Source organism: Phoca vitulina, unplaced genomic scaffold (assembly GCF_004348235.1).
Source record: "Phoca vitulina isolate PV1807 unplaced genomic scaffold, GSC_HSeal_1.0 scaffold31, whole genome shotgun sequence".
NCBI lineage: Eukaryota > Metazoa > Chordata > Mammalia > Carnivora > Phocidae > Phoca > Phoca vitulina.
Genome location: NW_022589734.1, coordinates 6,170,465 through 6,191,385, shown reverse-complemented (window position 1 = coordinate 6,191,385; position 20,921 = coordinate 6,170,465). Strand labels below are relative to the sequence as shown.

At 40.0% G+C, this 20,921-nt stretch overlaps 1 protein-coding gene across 16 annotated transcripts in view; it reads right to left on the bottom strand.

The window, feature by feature from the left end:
• The window catches only part of FARS2 (phenylalanyl-tRNA synthetase 2, mitochondrial), a 715,905-nt gene that overhangs the window by 537,552 nt on the left and 157,432 nt on the right, over positions 1 to 20,921 (bottom strand). The window contains exon 1 of one of the 16 annotated variants that reach the window (XM_032424632.1): positions 12,458 to 12,535. The exons of the other annotated variants lie outside the window; for them this stretch is intronic. The gene's annotated coding sequence lies outside the window, so the exon portion shown is untranslated. Of the gene's footprint in view, positions 1 to 12,457; positions 12,536 to 20,921 lie in introns of those variants that run through there. 16 annotated transcript variants of the gene reach the window in all.

The window sequence follows — 20,921 nt, the reverse complement described above, 5'->3', positions numbered from 1 at the left end:
GCTTGTGCTCTCTCTCTGTCAAATAAATAAATTAAATCTTAAAAAAAAAAAAGACTAATTTTCTTTCATTGTATTGTCTTTGTCTGGTTTTGGCAGCATGGTAACGCTGACCTTGTAAAATGACTTTAAAAGTGCGCCCTCCTCTTCTGTTTTTTGGAAAAATCTGAGAAGGATTGGTATTAATTCTTTAAATGTCTGGAGGAATTCACCAGTGAAGCAATCTGGTCCTGGACTTTTGTTTATTAGGAGGTTTGTGATTACTGCTTCAATCTCCTTATTCATTATTGGTCTGTTCAGATTTTTTTTTAACTTTTAAGTAGGCTCCACACCCAGCATGGAGCCCAACGCAGGGCTTGAACTCACAACACTGAGATCAAGACCTGGGCTGAAATCAAGAGTCGGGACACTTAACCAACTGAGCCACCCAGGTGCCCCATGTCTGTTCAGATTTTCTATTTCTTCATAATTCAGTGTTAGTTAGATTGTATGTTTCTAGGAAATTGTCTACTTCTTCTAAGTTGTCTAATTTGTTGGCATGCAATTGTTCATAGTAGTCCTATAATTTATATTTCTAAAATATAGTTGTAACAGCCCATCTTTCATTTCTGACTTTATTTATATTGAGTCTTCTCACTTTTTTTCTTGGTAAGTCTATCTAAAGATGTGTCTATTCTGTTTCTCTTTCAAAAAAAAAAAAAAAACAACTCTTAGGTTCATTGTTCTTTTCTATTTACTTTTCGGCCTCTATTTCACTTATTTCCACTGTGATCCTAGTTATTTCCTTCCTTCTATTAACTTTGGGCTTCATTTATTTTTCTTTTTCTAGTTCCTTGCATTGTAAACTTAGGTTGTTTGTATGAAATATTTTTTAGTTCTGAATTTTAGATGTTTATCCCTATGAACTTCCCTCTTAGAACTGCTTTCCCTGCATCTCATAAGTTCTAGTATGCTGTATTTCCATTTTCATTTGTCTCAAGATTATTTTTTGATTTCTCTTTTGATTTCTTCTTTGACTTACTGGCTGTTCAGTAGCACATTGTTTAATCTCCACATGTTTATGAATTTTCCAGTTTTCATCTCTTATCGATTTCTAGTTTCATACAATTGTGACCAGAAAAGATGCTTAATTTCAATCTTCTTAACTTTATTAAGATTTTTTCTGTGGCCTAACATATGACTTATCTTGGGGAAAGTTCATCAGTGCTTGAGAAGAACATGTATTGTAGTGGATGGAATGTTCTGTAAATGTCTAGTTATAAGTCCTATGTTTCCTTATTGGTTTTCTGTCTGCATGATCTACCCACTAATGAGAGTGGGTACTGAAGTCCGCCACTATTATTGTATAGTTGTCTATTTCTCCCTTTAGGTGGGTTAATATTTGTTTTACATACTTAGGTTCTCCTATGTTGGGTGTACAAATATTTACAAATGTTATATCCTCTTTTGGAGTGATCTCCTTTTCTATTATATAATGACCTTCTTCGTCTCTTATTACAGTCTTTTTTTAAAGTCTATTCTGCCTGATGTTAAGTATAGCTACCCCAGCGTTTGTTGGGTTTCTATGTGCATGGAATATCTTTCTCCATTCCTTCACTTTTAGTCTGTGTGTGTTTTTAACCCTGAAATGAGTCTCTTATAAGCATCATATATTGAGTCTTGTTTTCTTTTATCCACTTAGCAACTCTATGTCTTTTGATTGGAAGATTTTCATTTACATTTAAAATAATTATTGATAGGTATGGACTTATTACCATTTTGTTAGTGGTTCTGTAATTCCTTTGTCCCTTTCTTTTACTCTTGCTCTCTTCCTTTGTGATTTGATGATTTTCTCTAGTGGTATACTTAGATTCCTTTATCTTCATCTTTTGTGTATCTACTACAGGTTTTTGTTGTGTGGTCACCCAGAGGCTTACATAAAAGGTAGTAGGGTTGTAACAATTTATTTTAAGTTCTACATTTTTACTCCCCCATTTATGTTTCTAATGTCACAATTTACATCTTTTTATCTTGTGTATCCATTAATAAATTACTGTAGTTATAGTTATTACTACTTTTGTCTTTTAACCTTCATACTAGACTTATAAGTGATTAACCCACCAACACTACAATATTATTATTCTGAAATTAACTACATAATTAACTTTGTCAGTGAGATTTATATTTTTTTATGTTTCCCTGTTACTAATTAGCAACTTTTTATTTCAGCTTAAGAAAGTCCCTTTAACATTTACTTTAAAGCCAGTCTAGATGAACTCCTTCAGCTTTTTCTTATCTTTTCTTCAATTCTGAAGGACAGCTTCTTTTTGCTCCTCCACCTGGATGAATTCCACTGTCCTGTGTTTAAGTTCACTAAAGCTCACTAATCCTTTCTTCTGCTTCATCTAGTCTGCTGTTGAACCCTCTGTTGAATTTTTGTGTGCAGTTATTTTATTCTTCAGTTCTGTGATTTCTGTTCGGTACTTTCTCATATTTTCTATCTCTTTGTTGAAATTCTCACTTCATTTATGCATTGTTCTCCTAAACTTGTGAGCATCTTTATGACCATTACTTTGAACTCCTTCTCAGGTAAATCATTTATCTCTTGTTTCATTTCATCAAACAGGATGTTTCATTCATTTCATTCTTGTCTTTTTCTGAGGTTTTATCTTGTTTTTTTCATTTAGAACATGTTTTTCTGTTTCTTCATTTTCCTAACTCTCTGCGTTGGCTTCTGTGCATTAGATAAAACAACCCCCTCTCCCACTGTTTATGGAGTGGTCTTGTGTAGGAGGTGAACCTTATCATTCAACCCTGCCCCAGCTCTAGGTTGTTTCTCAAACCTTTGTGATTGTCCAAGCAGCCTTGTTTGTTCTTAGTGACTCCCAGTAGTTGAAGATGTTCAAGATCTGTCATTGACCCAAAGGAGAGGATCTCAGTCAGCACCTAGATGTAGGCTGATTTCAGAAGCCAGACTGTAAGGTTGTGACTTTCAAAGTATGCAAATATATTTCTTTCAAGGGAAGACTGGGAGGTAGGAGGACAGCCAGTTAAGAACTGTTTCTTTCTTTGCTACCGTCCTGTTAAACCCATGAACACAAGCCCCACTGGCCACAAGAGCCAGGCTATCAAATGATTGTTCTCTGGGTGGTGGCCACAAAACCAAGGGTACCAGATGAAGATCACCATTTTCAGAAGATGTAATATGGCTCCTGTACCACTCCAAATGTCAAAATGAGTGCTGTGTAAAAAATTAATGAGCACTACAAGAAAGAATCCTTTTATACCACCGTTATTTAAGGACAATGAATGTATAAAATAATTTTTTAAAAACTGGCTTTTCGAGGCAGTGTGTGGCTCAGTCATTAAGCGGCTGCCTTTGGCTCAGGTCATGATCCCAGGGTCCTGGGATCAAGCCCCGAGTTGGGCTCTCTGCTCGGCAGGGAGTCGGCTTCTCTCTCTCTCCCTCTGCCTGCCTCTCTGACTACTTATGCTTGCTCTCTCGCTCTGTCAAATAAATAAAATCTTTAAAAAATAAAAATAAATAAAAAATAAAAACTGACTTTTTTATTAACAATATGGATATTTCAAAGTGACACTTGGAGGTAAAAACAAATGGCCCCTGCTTCATGTCACTTACAAAAAGTACAAGAAAAACAGCATATTTCTCATCAAATGCCATCCAGTTAGATATTTCTTAATTGGATATTTAGGTTCTGTGTGAACAGTAATATCCATATGGTTTTATTGTAATATTATGTATATACATATATATGTATTTAATTGGCTTTATGTTCCCCTCATTCTGGGACACCAATGTCATTATATTGTTACCAGGAACAAATGGAATCCTTTCTCAAATTTCCACTCACACAAACAAGAGATACTTGATCATTTAGGAATTCAGAACCTAAAGTCAGAGATTTAGTCCAATGTAGTAATTCTCCTGGGGTATTCATGGGTCAAAACTAAGGGAAACAAAAGCTAAAGTAAATATTCTCTCAACCTAATAGAACACAAAGCTCAAGGATGTCTCATCAATCTTGGACCTTCCATAACATACACTAAACAAATACGCTGTTGAACAGGTGAAAGATGAGCACCATGACTGTTCTCTGGTCTTACGCAAGATGATAGCCCTACTGTGTGTGCTCACAAAGGAGGAGAGTGCCCTTCTCCAACTGTCATGTTCTTGCTGGTAATATTAACCACACTTCATACTTGTAAGGTGTATTATTATTTTTTAAAGAACAGTTTCTTGATCCATTCATTATCCTTTTCCATCTGTCATAAGAACTTCCCCACCATCACCCACAAATCCTCCCACTCCTGCTATGAACATTTTACACAAGTGGAATAGAAATCCCTCAGAGTGTCTTGCCCAAGCTTTCAGTTAGCATATCATAATTCTGGGAGTCCATTTGTGCACTAAAGGTTTCAATTATTCATTGTGGCCAATCTAGTTTTAATAGATCAATCAGAACACTGGCATGTCAGGTACAGAAAACATATCAAAAATGCTAGGGGAGGACAGGGATGGTTGACATAATAAACCCAAAACCCACCAATGTTTCCCCAAAAGCAGCATATATTCTTTTAAGATTTAGGGAGGTATACAAGTAAATATATTAATAGTTATGTATTAGTTTAATTGTGTACTAGAAAAATATGTCACTCCCATATCAAACCCATAACTTCAGAGATAGTAGAGCTTAGGACAATGCTAAGTAAAAGAATTCAGTCACTTTAAGACTTTTTTTTTTAAATTATTAATATCTAATAGTATATACAGTATAGAGGAATAACCAAAAAACACTTTTAACATACACTAATGACTCAAGTTTGAAAAACTCTCAAAGAAAGAAAAGCAGTAATTTGTAAGGCCATCTGCACAATACAACACAAAAGAATAAAACCATGTGAACAAATCAGCTACTATTTCTAGAGCAAATATAATACTGGAACTGGAAGAGACTTTACAGATCAACAAAACCAACTCGAAATAAGAAAATGAAATCCAGACAGGGTAAGATCCACAGAAGCTAAAATTACTGAGCCAATTAGCCACCACGCTGGGACTAAAACACGCAGCTTACCCCTGATTCCAGGGACCTTTAAGTGGCTGCCTCTCTCTTAGCTTTATGTTTGAGAGACATCCACTGTTGAAGAAATTAAACTTAATTTCCATTAACTGCACACAATAGGCTATGTCATTTGTTTTTCTACTAGGATTTCTTCTATTTCTCTGACATTTTCTTAAGTGTCCTTGCACAAACCCAAATGACCCAGAATACAAATTCCACCACTACCACAATTGCTTACAAAAGCCAGGGCAAGTAGTTCACAGATGAGAAAAGAATGAATATGAGAAATTAATTCCAATCAGGCTCAAAACTTAAAGTGGATTGCAAAAGCCAATTAAATTTAAAATTTAGAGAGTCAAAGGGATTTTTCAAAATGGCCCAGATTTTTAAACACACATTTAAAAAGCAAATAAAAAAGCAAATGGTCAGAAGAATAATATACATCTATGCGAAATCATAAGTGGCCAAGTGTAAAGGGGGCTTGGATGATAGCAGGATGGAGTTATGCAGGACTGGTCTGTGGTTGCTAAAGCAGTAGTTTTTCTATTCAGTCATTTAAAGATATCCATTGGGGGCGCCTGGGCGACTCAGTCGGTTAAGCATCTGCCTTCGGCTCAGGTCATGATCCCTGGGTCCTGGGATCGAGCCCCGCGTCGGGCTCCCTGTTCAGTGGGGAGTCTGCTTCTCCCACTCCCTCTCCCTCTGTGCTCACGCTCTCATTCTCTCTCTCTCTCTCTCTCTCAAATAAACAAATAAAATCTTTAAAAAAATAAAAATAAATAAAGATATCCATTGATCATTGGTTTAATCTATGTAGTCTGCCTTTCCTAGTAATGCTAAATAGCCCCCATGCCTCTGAGTTCCCGTGAAAGACATAACGACCCTACAACAAATTCTGCTGCTGCCGTGGCTGCTCACACTACCTACCACTGGCGAACAATTCTGGGTCATTCACTGTATTTGGTGCCTTACTGAGTGCTTACCTTACTTACTGTATGTCTCCATTGAATCCTCACAGTCCTTATTCTTTTCCCATTTCTCAGCTAAGAAACCTGAGGCTTAGAGAAGTTAAGTCACTTGCCACTCACATGGTAAGTGGTGGAGTCTGAATTCAAACCAAAATCTGACTCACGGACCCATCTTCCAGTTTCTGTGGTAATTTCCACGACGGATATTATCATCTCGTTGTCTTCTGTGTAGCAAGAATCCATGGAGTCGGACGGATGGGGTTAGGAAGTGAATATAAAACGTGAACGGGGTGAGCTGCCATAATTTCATGCACCAATACTGCTTTAGGTGCCCTATATAAAATAGTGATGGTTTATCCTAAATAAATCATTATTAGTGCATGAGGTGCAATAAATCTCACAAAAGATAATTAAGGTTTGCCTTTCAAACGCATGAATATGTGTAAGGGCATCCGTGCGGACAGTTGTTTGGGGAGCACTGCTTTGAAACCAAACAGAGGCTGCACAACGCTCTGCCTCATCGACAGGAAGGCAATGGATGGCAGAGGCCACACATACTTCCAAAGACAATACGGAGCGCAAGGAGGCGGGCATTCCTGGGGCCCCTATTATGACACCCATGCTTGATTCGGGTTACCTCAACCCTTTCCTTCTTCACTAAAGGAAAGAACAGAACCAGATGAAAAGAGCGGTAGAAATGTGGAATTAAAGTGCTTCAGCATTGAACAAATAAATGATCCTCAGAGAGGTGAGAAAGCAGAAGAAATAGTGCTCAACTCCAAAAGTGGTTCAGAAGAAACCCTCCAGAAAGAAAAGACATGGATTTATGATATAGTTGTTCACTATATAACACTCTGAAAGATGAAACAGCACAGCAAATAGTCAAAATAAAACCTTTGTTCAAGGAGCCCCTGAGGTGACTGGGGGCTCCTAAAGGCAAGGTCCCTCAAAGACATCCAATGAGGATACGTTAAGCATGTGGGTTGCACAAGAGCACATGTTCACTTGCTTTTTAATTTCCTCTTTATGCTGCTGAAGTAACTCTACTTTTCCTGCCGGAAGTGTCACGCCGAGCCCGACCTCACGGTGAAAGAAAAAATTAGGCTCGCTCTCTGAATAACCCAAACAAGCTAAGAAAGTACTGGAACAAGAAGGCAACATTCAGAAAAATACATCTGAAACAGATATAATATTTTCGAGTTACAAAGCATTTCAGCATTTAGAACATTAAAACAAGTATGGTAAGGTCACTTCAACAGCATTTGAAGTTCTGACCAGCTGGTACACCAATCAGCCACCAGTTCAGCTCATTCTAGGTTCCGAAGTCAGTCTTTGCCTGAGATAATAGAGCAGAAGTCTAAAGCCCTGTGGGACAGCATTCTTGCTCTGCCCAGTAGCAAATGCAGGCACAAGAGTAGTGAACATATAATCCAAGATCATGTTAATGGGAAAGTATTGCCAAGTGACACAGCCAAATGAAACAGCTTCGGTAGAAAGGCTGAGAACAAGAGAGAAATGAGGTGATAACTATGAATTCACACTAGGCAAACCAGCATTTTAATAAAGAGGAAGAGGGAGGAAGTGAAAGGAGAAGGGGAAGGAAAAAGAGGAGAAAGGAGGGCAGAGATGGAAGAGAAGGAAGAGGAAAGGAGGAAGAGCTTTCAAATCTCAACAATAGTGGCTAAATAACACTTCGGTCTGCCGATGTGTTGTTTCAGAATGAAGCTATGCCTACAGTCACAAAATATTTCTGCAAGCTGACATTTTTTAAACTGTTTCATTTAGCTGTATGACTCTATTGGAAGGGATGTGACTCAAAAGATTACCAGCTTAATTAGATGGGGGCAAAAAAGTAAAAAGAATATAGTCTTTGAGTAACAAGTAAAGAGAATTCTTTGGCAGTTGGGAGGGGGGAGGAGGGAGCAATAAGAAGGGGGTAAAGTGAAAACCCAAAGGTGCCCACGGAATATGAGACACTTATTAAATAGCTCTGCATGACAAAGCTTCTTTCTGATGGATTTTGAAATTTCTTGGAGCTGGGAACAGGATGCCAGAGAACTAAGTTCTACACAGAAGAATGGCTCAGAACAACACCTCCCCACTGACAACAGAAAAGGGACCCAGAGAGGAGACAGTCTCATTCAGAAGTTTTCTGGAATGACTGCACTGCAGATTACATGATACAAATGCTCTCCTCCTTCTTACTCACGAAATTATCAGCAAATTCCACATCGGTCATAATGACTTTGTTATGACGGGTCTCTTACAGGAACTAAGAGAGGTTCCCACTTCCATGTTCTGCTGAGCAGTAGGTGAAAACAGAGGGTACATCAGTGAACACGGACATAACGTTGACCAGAGAGACTTTTTTATTCCAAATTGTATAGCTTCAAAACTATAGGCCAGTATAAAACCAGTGCCATCTAGAGGCAAAGAGAACAGGGAACTGCGACCACTGGCGATGGTGCACAATCTCTTCAACAACAACAAAACCACTCTTTGCTATCCCTTATGAACCCATTTTTTAAAAGATTTTTGTCTAGGGGCGCCTGGGTGGCTCAGTCAGTTAAGCGTCTGCTTCAGCTCAGGTCATGATCCCAGGGTCCTGGGATTGAGCCCCAGCAGGGAGCCTGCCTCTCCCTCTCCTTCTCCCTGCTGCTCCCCCTGCTTGTTCTCTCTCTCTCTGTCAAATAATTCAATAAAATCTTTCAAATAAATACATACATACATAAATACATAAAGAAATAAAAGATTTTTGGCTAACAAGTTGCATTTACTGAAGAGTAATACTTTATAAATTAGAGACACATAACTGATACCAGTTGATATTTATTTTTCTTTGTAGACTTCTTCACCTCTTTAATTGTATGACTTTCAAAGAGATAAAAAGTAGGGTTTTGGGGTTTTTATTTTTATTTTAGGGAGAAAGAGAGCAAGCATGGGGGAAAGGGGCAGAGGGAGAAAGAGTCTTAAGCAGACTCCACACTGAGCGCGGAGCCCTATGCAGGGCTGGATCTCATGACCCTAAGATCACGACCTGAGCCGAAACCAAGAGTCAGATGCTTAACCGACAATGACACTCAGGTGCCTCAGAAGGAGGGTTTAAGATAAGACAATCCCAAAGACACAATAGAGAGAACATTAAAATTGCTTGTTCAACTCAAGTTTCTGAATTATCGGTAGACAAGTATTCCTCTCCCTGCCAAAGATAATTGAAAAGGCCACAGCAAGAAGGCTTGGAAATAAATAAATAAAAATAAATATAGGTAATAATATATAAAAATTGGTTCACTAATTGTGACAAATATGCCATACTAACATAAGATGTCAATAACAGAGGAAACTGGGTGTGGGATACACAGAACTCTGTATTGTCTCTGCAATTTTTCTGTAAAGCCTAGAAAGATTCTAAAATAAAAAGTTTATTACAAAATTGAATATAGGGACTACAGACTCCTTTGACGTCAGCTGCTAAAGAGAGATTAATGCCCAAAGAGCAATATTCCGAACTCTTAATGTGAAAGAAGACAGGCTACCATGATTTGTAACCAACTGAGCAGCAACAGGAAAGACTCCATAACTTCAAGAATTAATACCACCATCACAATGCCCTGAACATAGCAGATGCTCATGCATGTCTTCTTAACTACCTGATGAATTTAGAACTGCCTCCATAGGCATGTGCTGAGTCAAGAACCAAACCTTGGAGAAAGTACTAGCTGTTCTGTCTAGTCAACTTCAGAGACTAATCAGGTATGTCACTCCTTAAAGGTGTCTGTCTCACATACATTACTTCTGCCAGGAAAAAAAAAAAAAAATGACCTTTCCTTCTTACTGAAAAAGAGAAATCATCAGATAGGAAACCCCTTCCATTCCCAGTTATAAATGCATTTGCCTTGCAGTCATCCTTCAGTCCTTCATGTCCACTGTAATTTAAAAATTAAAAAAAGAAAGAAAAGAAAAGAGCACCTTCCTCTGGTCAGGCGCCAGGCCTTCCAGTGACAAGAATATACCTTCGCCCAATCACTCTCTGTCTCCTCCAAAGTTCTTACTTAGAAATCATCCCACATCTCTTCTTCTTTTATTCTCTTTTCTGGCTCTTTCTCCTCAGTACAAATATTTAACTCTTCCCTTTCAACAGTCCACAAAAGACACGAAGCTCCATGTCATCCCATGTCATGCTACTACCACCCGCTCTCCTCTGCCCAAGTAAGTTGGCTACTCTTTCTTGGTCGTCTTCACAGCTTCCCTTTCCTTCCTTTCCTGTCACGAAATATTTGTATTCCACAGGCCTCATTTTCAGCTTTGTTCACTTCTGGCTCTGCTTACACTGCCCTAGATGACTACAGCCAAACTCTTAGCTGCAACTCTGGCCATTGACCATAAATCTCCACCTCCATCCTAGGCAACCGTGCCAGGGCCCAGACACATCCAAGCGCCTGTCTACTGAACAAGGCCACCTGCAAATCCTCCATCGAGACGTATCCCAAACTCAACTAGCTCTCCTGACCCCAACCCCAGAACCTACTTCTCCTCCTGTCATCCCAAACTCTAGCAATGGGACCAAGAAAGCAGATCAAATACTTTCCCCTTTCCCTCACTTCCCTACGTGCAGCCACCAAATCTGGTAAATTCTACCTCTTTAACATCTTTCAAGTCCATTCTTTCTTATCTGTCATCCCTATTGTTTCTTTGGCTTGGCCTGCATTGATTTTCTCTCAGATGATTATAAATAATCTTCTAACCAGTCTCCTCATGTCCAATGCTAACTACACTGCTCCATTCCATGGGCTAACCTAATTATTTTTCTAAAATGTCAATCTGACTTGCATCATTCTCATACTTAAAAATTACTAAAGACTCCTTAGTATTTTTAAACTAAAGCTCAAATTCCAAAGTTACATAGAAGGCCCTTCATAAAGCAGTTTATACCTCTCTCTAACTTCATCTTCTATCACTTCCCCATGCTCCAGCCACCCCACGACACGTTTCATTTCCTCATGCCTTCAAATATGCTACTACCACAACCTGGAACAGAACTCCACTTCTCTGCCAGGATAACTTCAAATTTCTCTCAAAGATTCTCTGGTAAGCCTCCTACTATTACCCCAGGGATAAACATTTCCTTCTGCGCCTTGGCCATATCTCTTTCACTGTGCTGACTGTTGAGTTTCTAGTATATTTATCTGTCTCCTTCATCAGGCCATAAACAACAGGAACAGCACTTAGTCAGGACCTTAGCTTACAACTATCCTGCTTCTGCTGTGGTTCCTAAGAACACATGGCATCCAAACACAAAGGCGATCTATATCAAACTCAGCTTAACAGAAACCTGTCACTAAGCAGATCGCCTCTGAGCCCCAGGGACTAGCCAATCACCTGGAGAGTGACAGATAAAGCCTCTAATTCTGATGAATACAGCCCCATATATTTGGCAGGCCCACTGCTTATTAATTCTTGGTTCACAGGCAGAGAAATAAGTAAGAATCACTTCTAAAAAGAAGCACGTTCACATATCTTACCACAGGAACTCCCAAGCCCTCATTCCCCCTGAATGCAAAAAGCAAATTCAATTATGTTATTCAAATCGAACTAAAGCATTTCAGCAAATATTAAGTATTCAAATCACTTTGGAGGAAGGACTGGGATGTCTTAGTGAGATGAATAGACAGACATATTAAAGGGATAGTAGACTCATCCAAGTGGATTTCAGCTGCTAATTTCCACAGTTTTTAATTTCTTTAAACAACTGGGCCCTAAGTGAAATCTTCTACTGCTCATCATTTGGGAAGACTTGTGTTTGAAAGGGCCCAGTTAAATACAGCTCTGTCCGGGGGTCTCTGTGGGAAGTCCACTCCTGTTCTAGCTAATAGATACTGAAGCAGTTTTGTCATTCCCTGTATTTTCTGTAACGTACCACATGCCAATTAATCAAGTTACAGAGATTAGCACAGGGGAGGGAAGGCATTAAAGCTCTGCACTGCAAAAGCAGACTTTATTTTCTCTCCCTACTCCTTATCTCACTTCCTCTCCTTGCTATGGAACTTTCTGCCAGTAGCGTAATGGGAAGAGATTTGAAAGTCAGTGTTCTGCGGTGGGAGATGCTACAAAAATACACTGGTAGTTGAAAAGGAACTTCTGCCAGGCAGTTGAACAAAATATTGGCTGTCAAGGGGGCTCTACAAACGAGAAGCTCGAGTTTCAAACGCTTTGTCAGGGAACCCCCCATACAGACCTTCATTTGCAAAGTCAAACAGGTCCCCATTGAACAACACAATCTTTCCAAATCTCCCCTAACTGAAGCCTCCATAAGAGAAAACTCAAGTTAAATATATCATAGAGGCTGTTCACTTCCTTGTTTAGTGACAAAACACATGTTCTCAAGAAGCCAGGGTCAGGAAATCCTCAGAACAGGGAGTCGGCGCCCACCTGACTCCACACAGCTGTCTTCCCCGCAAGCGCAGAGGCTGTGCTCTGCAAGTCGGCGCCCACCTGACTCCACACAGCTGTCTTCCCCGCATGCGCAGAGCCTGTGCTCTGCAAGTCGGCGCCCACCTGACTCCACACAGCTGTCTTCCCCGCATGCGCAGAGGCTGTGCTCTGCAACAATGTCAGGGGAGCGTCATCAGGGACTCCCGGCTCCCCTCCCCAGAGATACTGCCAAAGGCTTCTGGCTAGTTCGGAAATCTGGTCAGCTTTTTTGCCTGCCTTTATTAACTCTAGCGTATCATGACAAGTTTATTTTTCAGCACTTTTCTTCTCTTAGGGGTTCTCCTAGGAGTACCAATGGGAAAAAGAAGTAGATTAATATTTTGCCAAGCTCTAGCCTATAGAGAGAAAACATCAGAAATTTCAATCCATCAAAGCAAGGAAATTACGTGAAGCTGTACACAAACTACATGAGAGATTAAATGTTTGGGCGTGTGGAGGCAAAAAGCAACAATGGCAACAATAAAAAACAGCCAGCCGGCCCTGGCGAGAACCGGTTCTCGTGACAACCCCCATTTAAAGGGGAAGAAAACGTCATCCATTCTGCGGTCACCTTTCAAATGGTGATCTCTCGTCACCCTCTTCCTAGGTCATAATGACAGATAAAACAGAGAGAAAGAGATTCCATTTTCTTCTTCAGGTGGCTAAACAGCTCATTCACGATGCCAGTGGGTGAAATGTAACAGGACCACGGCCCCATCTAAATTCTATCACCACTCTAAAGGAAGATGACAGGAGACATATTACTAATCAGTCAACAGAAAAGATAGCAGTGGCTTTAAAAAAAAAGAAAGAAAGAAAGAAAGAAAAAGAAAAGAAAAGTAAAAGTAAAAGTAGATCAGATCTAAAAAGCAGGACCCAAAAAGTACCTGATTCATGTTGATACACAGCTGGATCTATACTAAACCAACACAGAGAGGGCAGACGTCTATTTTTATGTTAATATAAGGGGATGGCTGGAGAGTGAACATTTGTCAGGCACCTCCCACTTGTCAGGAATCATGCTAAGTTCTTTAACCACAACTCAGGAATTGTACTTGTTTTAATTAAGGAAACCAAGATTCAAAGTGGATTAAGTCATTTATCTAAGGTCACCAGAGTAAGTAAGTTGCAGAGCCTGGATGTGACTCCCCTCACACCAGCTCAAAAGCAGGTGATATTTCCAGAGTAACAGGCCCTGCTACCAGAAACACTTTCCATCTATGAGGCCAAGACCCCCAGATGGGCTCTAACAACCCAAAAGTTCAAGTCTTCTATTCAACCCCAAAGGGTGAAAAATGCAAAATTTCATACTTTCACACTTTTATGTGCAAATAAAGGTTACTTACTAGTAACTGACTACGTTGTTTACTAGGAATTACTTTAAAATGTGGCATCCACAGAACAAACCTAAGGACTTAGGAGAATTGACTAGGGACTTCCAGCATGCCACTACAAACTCTGGCTGCCCAAGAAGAGTGTGGTGGTTAATTTTACGTGTCCACTTGACTGGGTCAGAGAGTGCCCACATATTTGGTTGACCATGATTTCCGGATATGTCTATGAGAACGTTTCTAGATGAGATTAGCAGAATCTATAGGTTGAATAAAGCAGATTGCACTCTCCAGTGTGACTGGGCCTTATCCAATCTGTTGAAGGCCAGAATAAAATAAAAGGCTGAGTAACAATTTTTTCCCTGTGCCTGACTGTCTCTGAGGCAGAATGACAGTCTTCTCCTGCCTTTGGATTTGTGGATTTCAGCTGGAACTTATACCACGAGAAGCATGGCTTTGGACTCAGACTAGAACTCTATCACTGGCTCTCTGTGGTCTGACTTCTCAGCCTCCATAATCATGTAAGCCACTTCCTTACAATAAATCACTTTATATAAATCACACACACACATACACACACACACCCTAGGGTTCTGTTTCCAGAGAATCCTGACTAACATAAAAAGACAACACCAAGAAGCTCTTATAGCCCTGGAGCACACTGAAAAGTCAGAATCTCCACAATTCACTAGGAGGAGACTATCAGTTGATCTTCAGTGGTATCCTAGGTTGGTTGTAGATGTCAAATGCTGGTAGAGCTTTTGAACAATAAATCACTGTTAGTCCTATCACTGTGGATATATTTATTGTGGACTATTTGACAAATGCTATAGTATATATTGATGCATGATGGAATCAACATCTAACAACTAGATTTTAAAATTATATTTGATACTTTGGTTCAAATAAGAATCATTTATACCACTATTATCAAAGCAGATAGATACATATACTACATGGTCCCACCACCAAATTCCCTAAGAAATGACACATCATTGTTATCCCAAGTTTTTGCACGGAAAGGGTAACAGAGTTGGGGCAACTGAACTGAGGGTCGTTCACCTCACTAAGAGTCGATCTCCTTAAAATATTGAGAAACATCACCTGGATGATAAGGTGATCCCAAATCCCTTTGAAACTGCCTCTCACTCATAATTCTTACAGTGAGAAAGTTATTCTTTCCATTTGTATCATGTAAACCCTTCTCTGTTTTGATTTAAGCCTAGGTCAAGAGGGGCGGAGCAAGATGGCGGAGGAGTAGGAGACCTGGATTTCATCTCCTCTCAGGAATTCAGCTGGATAGGGATCAAACCATTCTGAACACCTACAAACTCAACAGGAGATCGAAGAAGAGAATAGCAACAACTCTCTGAACAGAAAAGCGACCACTTTCTGGAAGGTAGGACGTGCGGAGAAGTGAATCCGAGGCGTTATTCGGGAGGATAGACGGCGGGGGAGGGGCCTCCGTCGGCCGCTTCTGGCAAGTGATAGAGCCGTGGAGCACAAAATCGGAACTTTTAGAAGTCTGCTCCGCTGAGGGACGTCACTCTGGTGGTGAAGTGGGGGGTGGAACCCTCGCGGGACAGTGTGGTCTCAGGACCCTCGGGGTCACAGAAAGACTGGGGGTGCCTGAGTGCGGCAGAGCTCCCAGGTATCGGAGCGGGGAAGCCGGCTGCAGAGACGGAGCCCAGGCACGGGCTCTCAGCTCGGGGTTGCTATAAACCGTGATCCGCAGCACAGTCAGGCCACTGCTCCTCCAGCAGGGACCCAACAAGCGGCAGATCCGGGGAGACTCACCTTCTTCCCCCGGGGAGGAGAGGTGCGGGAGTGCACCGCCGGGATCTGCTGGGTTTGGAGACTCCACCCGGGGTCGGGTGTCAGATAGAAAGGCGCGGTCACAGGCCGGGTGAGCGCGGAGTGTGGCCGGAGACCAGGGAGATGGGAGTGACTGACTGCTTTTCTCTGGGGGCGCACTGAGGAGCGGGACCCCGAGTTCTCGGCTCCTCAGGGGCGGAGACTGGGAGGCCGCCATTTTCACTCTCCGCCTCCAAAGCTGTACGGAAAGCTTGCAGGGAACAAAAGCTCCGGAGAGCAAACCCGAGCAGATTACTTAGCCCGGACCGGCAAGGGCGGGGCAAAGACATTTGGGAACCACGGCAACAGGCCCCTCCCCCAGAAGATCAGCAAGAACAGCCAGCCAAGACCAAGTTTACCGATCAATGAGAACAGCAGAACTCCAGCGCTAGGGGAATACAGCACATAGAATTCATGGCTTTTTTACCATGATTCTTTAGTCTTTCAAAGTTAATTATTTTTTTTAACTGTCTTTTTTTCTTTTTTCTTTTTTTCTTTTTTTTGCATTTTTCTTTTTCCCTTTTTCAACCAACATCTTATCAATCCCTTTTTTAAAAAAAAAACATTTTTATTTTTCATTTTTAAAGTCATATTCTATCCCTTCATAGTAGTTACCCATATTTTTGGCATATATATATAAGTTGTTCTCTCTTTAAAATCTTGAGATAGTTTCTTCTAACAGATCAAAATATACTCTAAATCTCTAGTGTATGGTTTTTTTCTACTCCCCTGCCTGATCACATTCTCTCCCTTTTTTCTTTCTTTTTTTTTTTTAATCCTCTTCTTTCTTTTTTCAAACAACTTATCAAATCCTTTTTTAAAATTTTTTATAATTTCCATCTTTACAGTCATATTCCATCCCTTCATCATATCAACCCTTATTTTTGTACATATATAAGTTTTTCTCTCTTTAAAATTTTGGGAGGGACTTTCTTTTAACAGACCAAAATACACCCAAAATCTAGTGTGTGGCACTGATCTATAAACCAGCCTGATCATATTTGATCACATTCTGTTTTTGTTTTGTTTTGTTTTGTTCTGCTTTTGTTTCTTTTTATCTTTATCTTTTTCTTTTTTCTTTTTTTCTTTCTTTTTCTTTTTTCTCTCTTTCCCTTTCTTTTCCCACTGCTTCAGGTCTTTTCTGATTTGTTTAGATTATATTTTCTGGGGACGTTGTTACCCTGCTAGCATTTTGTTCTCTCATTAATCTATTCTCCTCTGCACAAAATGACAAGACGGAAAAAATCACCTCAACAAAAAGAACAAGAGGTAGTACCGACTGCCAGGGACCTACTCAATACGGACATTAGTACGATGTCAGATCTGGAGTTCAGAATCATCACTTTAAAGATACTAGCTGGGCTTGAAAAAAGCATGGAAGTTATTAGAGAAACCCTTTCTGGAGAAGTAAAAGAACTAAAATCTAACCAAGTAGAAATCAAAAAGGCTATTAATGAGGTGCAATCAAATATGGGGGCGCTAACTGCTAGGATAAATGAGGCAGAAGAAAGAATCAGTGAGATAGAAGACCAAATGATGGAAAATAAAGAAGCTGAGAAAAAGAGAGATAAACAACTACTGGATCACGAGGGCAGAATTCGAGAGATAAACGATACCATAAGACGAAACAACATTAGAATAATTGGGATCCCAGAAGAAGAAGAAAGAGAGACAGGGGCAGAAGGTATAATGGAGCAAATTATAGCAGAGAACTTCCCTAATTTGGGGAAGGAAACAGGCATCAAAATCCAGGAAGCACAGAGAACCCCTCTCAAAATCAATAAAAATAGGTCAACACCCCGACATCTAATAGTAAAACTTACGAGTCTCAGAGACAAAGAGAAAATCCTGAAAGCAGCTCGGGAGAAGAGATATGTAACCTACAATGGTAGAAACATTAGATTGGCAACAGACTTATCCACAGAGACCTGGCAGGCCAGAAAGGACTGGCAGGACATATTCAGAGCACTAAATGAGAAAAATATGCAGCCAAGAATACTATATCCAGCTAGGCTGTCATTGAAAATTGAAGGAGAGATAAAAAGCTTCCAGGACAAACAAAAACTAAAGGAATTTGCAAACACGAAACCAGCGCTACAACAAATATTGAAAGGGGTCCTCTAAGCAAAGAGAGAGCCTAAAAGCAACATAGACCAGAAAGGAACACAAACAATATACAGTAACAGTCACTTTACAGGCAATACAATGGCACTAAATTCCTATCTTTCAATAGTTACCCTGAATGTAAATGGGCTAAATGCCCCAATCAAAAGACACAGGCTATCAGATTGGATTAAAAAACAAGACCCATCGATATGCTGTCTGCAAGAGACTCATTTTAGACCCAAAGACACCCCCAGATTGAAAGTGAGGGGGTGGAAAACCATTTACCATGCTAATGGACACCAAAAGAAAGCTGGGGTGGCAATCCTTATATCAAACAAATTAGATTTTAAACCAAAGACTGTAATAAGAGATGAGGAAGGACACTATATCATACTTAAAGGGTCTATCCAACAAGAAGATCTAACAATTGTAAATATCTATGCCCCTAACATGGGAGCAGCCAATTATATAAGGCAATTAATAACAAAAGCAAAGAAACACATTGACAACAATACAATAATAGTGGGGGACTTTAACACCCCCCTCACTGAAATGGACAGATCGTCTAAGCAAAAGATCAACAAGGAAATAGACTTTAAATGACACACTGGACCAAATGGACTTCACAGACATATTCAGAACATTCCATCCCAAAGCAACGGAATACACATTCTTCTCTAGTGCCCATGGAACATTCTCCAGAATAGATCACATCCTAGGTCATAAATCAGGGCTCAACCGGTACCAGAAGATTGGGATCGTCCCCTGCATATTTTCAGACCACAATGCTTTGAAACTAGAACTCAATCACAAGAGCAAAGTCGGAAAGAACTCAAATACATGGAGGCTAAAGAGCATCCTACTGAAGAATGAATGGGTCAACCAGGAAATTAAAGAAGAATTTAAAAAATTCATGGAAACCAATGAAAATGAAAACACAACTATTCAAAATCTTTGGGATACAGCAAAGGCAGCCCTAAGAGGAAAGTATATAACAATACAAGCCTTTCTCAAGAAACAAGAAAGGTCTCAAGTACACAACCTAACCCTACACCTAAAGGAGCTGGAGAAAGAACAGCAAATCAAGCCTAAACCCAGCAGGAGAAGAGAAATAATAAAGATCAGAGCAGAAATCAATGAAATAGAAACCAAAAGAACAGTAGAACAGATCAACGAAACTAGGAGCTGGTTCTTTGAAAGAATTAACAAGATTGATAAGCCCCTGGCCAGACTTATCAAAAAGAAAAGAGAAATGACCCAAATCAACAAAACCATGAATGAAAGAGGAGAAATCACAACCAACACCAAAGAAATACAAACAATTATAAGAACATATTATGAGCAACTATATGCCAGCAAATTAGATAACCTGGAAGTAATGGATGCATTCCTAGAGATGTATCAACTACCAAAACTGAACCAGGAAGAAATAGAACACCTGAACAGACCTATAACCACTAAGGAAATAGAAGCAGTCATCAAAAATCTCCCAAAACACAAAAGCCCAGGGCCAGATGGCTTCCCAGGGGAATTCTATCAAACATTTCAAGAAGAATTAATACCTATCCTTCTGAAACTGTTCCAAAAAATAGAAATGGAAGGAAAACTTCCAAACTCATTTTATGAGGCCAGCATTACCTTGATCCCAAAACCAGACAAAGACCCCATCAAAAAGGAGAATTACAGACCAATATCCCTGATGAACATGGATGCAAAAATTCTCACCAAAATACTAGCCAATAGGATCCAACAGTACATTAAAAGGATTATTCACCACGACCAAGTGGGATTTATCCCTGGGCTGCAAGGTTGGTTCAACATCCGCAAATCAATCAACGTGATACAATACATTAACAAAAGAAAGAACAAGAATCATATGATCCTCTCAATAGATGCAGAAAAAGCATTTGACAAAGTACAGCATCCTTTCTTGATCAAAACTCTTCAGAGTATAGGGATAGAGGGTACATACCTCAATATCATAAAAGCCATCTATGAAAAACCTACAGCGAATATCATTCTCAATGGGGAAAAACTGAGAGCTTTCTCCCTAAGGTCAGGAACACGGCAGAGATGTCCACTATCACCACTGCTATTCAACATAGTATTGGAAGTCCTAGCCACAGCAATCAGACAACAAAAAGAAATCAAAGGCATCCAAATCGGCAAAGAAGTCAAACTCTCACTCTTTGCAGATGATATGATACTTTATGTGGAAAATCCCCAAGACTCCACCCCAAAACTGCTAGAACTCATACAGGAATTCAGTCAAGTGGCAGGATATAAAATCAATGCACAGAAGTCAGTGGCATTCCTATACACCAACAACAAGTCAGAAGAAAGAGAAATTAAGGAGTCGATCCCATTTACAATTGCACCCAAAACCGTAAGATACCTAGGAATAAATCTAACCAAAGAGGCAAAGGATCTGTACTCAGAAAACTATAAAATACTCATGAAAGAAATTGAGGAAGACACAAAGAAATGGAAAAACGTTCCATGCTCATGGATTGGAAGAACAAATATTGTGAAGATGTCAATCCTACCTAGAGCAATCTACACATTCAATGCAATCCCCATCAAAATACCATTCACTTTCTTCAAAGAAATGGAAGAAATAATCCTAAAATTTGTATGGAACCAGAAAAGACCCCGCATAGCCAGAGGAATGTTGAAAAAGAAAAGCAAAGCTGGCGGCATCACAATTCCGGACTTCCAGCTCTACTACAAAGCTGTCATCATCAAGACAGTATGGTACTGGCACAAAAACAGACACATCGATCAATGGAACAGAATCGAGAGCCCAGAAATGGACCCTCAACTATATGGTCAACTAATCTTTGACAAAGCAGGAAAGAATGTCCAATGGAAAAAAGACAGTCTCTTCAACAAATGGTGTTGGGAAAATTGGACAGCCACATGCAGGAGAATGAAACTGGACCATTTCCTTACACTACACACAAAAATAGACTCCAAATGGTTGAAAGACCTCAATGTGAGACAGGAGTCCATCAAAATCCTAAAGGAGAACACAGGCAGCAACCTCTTCGAGCTCAGCCGCAGCAACTTCTTCCTAGAAACATCGCCAAAGGCAAGGGAAGCAAGGGCAAAAATGAACTATTGGGACTTCA